Source organism: Grammomys surdaster, unplaced genomic scaffold, assembly GCF_004785775.1.
Source record: "Grammomys surdaster isolate TR1022 unplaced genomic scaffold, NIH_TR_1.0 213, whole genome shotgun sequence".
NCBI lineage: Eukaryota > Metazoa > Chordata > Mammalia > Rodentia > Muridae > Grammomys > Grammomys surdaster.
In genome coordinates, this window is record NW_021604658.1 from 9,314,697 (window position 1) to 9,317,145 (window position 2,449).

Sequence of the window (2,449 nt, forward strand, 5' to 3'; positions counted from 1 at the left end):
TAGCTCTTGAATTACTTGACTGTAGTATCCTTTAGATTAGTAAATCAGTTAAATTTAAAATACTTATTAAGTTAATAATGCCCGTATTAAGAATATCTAGGAGGAGAGGAATTTTGATTTCAGACATTTTAAATATATGTATATTTCTTGATAAATCTTGAGGATGGGGGCCCAAACACACAGTTATGTTTCCTATATACCTTTTTGATGCAGCCTGGGGATAGATTCAAGCTATTTACTTTAGTGTCCCTGAATTTTTTACATCAACATGCTACAACATGCTACATGGGCTTGTGATACCATGTGGACATTTAAAAGGTGTTCTGTTTTGTAGCATTTTGGATTTCAGACTTTTAGAGTAAGAATGTTTAACTCCTATCTTTTTGCTTTTTAATTTTTTTATTATTCTCTCATATATTACATCCTGACTGTGGTTTCGTCTCCTTCCCTTTCCTTGCCTCCCCAGTTTCTCCCCACAACTTCCCTTCTCCCCCATAAGTCCCCTCTACCTTACCTCTGAAAGATCAGGCCTCCCAAGGGACATCAGCCAAACATGGCATACAGACTAAGCAATCCAGTAGGAGGAAAAGGATTCCACAGCCTATAAGAGTCACAGACAGCCCCTGCTCCCACTGTTAGGACTCCCTCAGGAACACAGAGCTACTCAATCATAACATATATGCAGAGGGCCCAGGTCAGATTCATACATCTACAAGTTTTTAACATCTACAAGTCTTTGCCTTTGCTTAATACAAATTTCTAAAGGCAGAATCTGAAGGTTAAAGGCATGTAACTATTTGAAGATTCATTCGTACATTGCTTCCTTAAAGGCATCAAGCATATGTGTCCAATTGAGATATGTGAAATGTCAATTTCTCTGTAAGTCTGAGAGCAATTATTTAATAAAAAGAAGTTACCTAGCATCTTAATTCACTGTTTAGGGGAGAGCTCATTAACATTCATTTCTGCACACTGAGTAGAATACTCAATTGAAAATGGCATGTTGTGGAAAGACCAGTATAGATAGAGAAGCTATGAGATGCTGTACAAAAATCTACTGATTTTTAGAAAGTTTTAAGTGATTAAGTAATAAATCCATTCCTTCCGTGGCTTATTTTGATATTACCCTCCTTTGTCTTTACACATTTATTTATACTTTCTCCTAATGTTTGTAGTTTTTTTTAACTTGGATTAAAAAAATCTAATTTTATCTTACACAAATAATTAGCCATGTAATCCATTTCTCATTTCCCTAAAAATCTCATACCTCATTATTTATTATGTCTAAATCTCTAAACTTTGCTCCAGGTTGTTTCTGAACTTTTCCTTCTTCAGTCACCTGCTAATCTATAATTGTTTTTCTAGTTAAACCTTCATGATAAACATACTTTTTAACATTTAGAATATTAATGGCCCCCTATACTTTTATACTTTTCTGTGTTTTATTTTTTACTGTTTTTTTACTCACTAGTCTAAGATCTTTTGCATAATATATTGGAAGTAATATAAAAAGAATAACATTAAAATTGAATCATTAATTAATATATTTGTTGATAAATTCTAAAATACTTGACATTCTTGGAGTATCCATTCACATACATGCCTACCACATAGTTAAGTTTCAAATGTTCATACCACAAGAAGGATCAATAAATGCCTTCAGAAAGGCATTTCATTTATACATTTAATTTAAGATTTAAATACAACTCCTGGCACTGGGCAAAGAGACACCTTGTTGTTGGTATTGTTCTTATATCAGTCAGGGGCAGAGCCGACAGCAGTCCTTGTTTCTCCTAGCTTGGAGTGTAGCATGATTGCCAAAGCTGTCTTATGCCTAAAACATCCAAAAATCTAATCAAATTCAGGCAGCACAGCACAGGAGGAGTAAGACAGACAGAGACTTGTGGACTGCCATGACACCCAGAGATCTGCCTTCTAGCACAAGGCACAGGTGGACCATAGACACCAGTGCTGCCATGTCACTCTGCATGGAGAAACTCACACAGAGGCCTGCTAGCCATGGCCAGCCTGCAGACAGAGTCACCACAGTGTGTGAGTCTGTGGTGGTAGATGGGAGAGAAAGAGAGGTGGAGCAGCTTGAGCATCGTGAAGAGAGACAGAACCGGAGACTTAAGAGTGAAAAGGAGTAGCTTATTGTGAGTGGCCAGCTATACCACATGGGGTGATGGTGAGGTCACAGCCCAAACTGCCACCAAGAATCATGTCTGAGTCCGTGGCTATATAGCAGCAGGTGTCAGTGTAGACATCCGTGGCTCATATTACTGCTAGAGAACGTTGGAATGTCCCTGGTCAAGGCAGCACCCCAGGTACCACATGGATATCTAGAAACAGTGCATAACTGGCCTCACCTCTCACCAGATGCAGTGCTCTGGAGGGCTAGCTCCATAACTCACCTACGTTGGAGCGTAGACATTAGGCTTTGTCCGAG

General features: G+C 38.3%; 1 non-coding gene across 1 annotated transcript; it reads left to right on the forward strand.

Moving 5' to 3' along the window:
- Window positions 1-1,704: 1,704 nt before the first annotated feature.
- LOC114625219 lies at window positions 1,705-1,847 on the forward strand. The gene has a single exon (XR_003712026.1). It is a non-coding gene; the product is annotated as a small nucleolar RNA SNORA48 (small nucleolar RNA).
- Window positions 1,848-2,449: the final 602 nt, after the last annotated feature.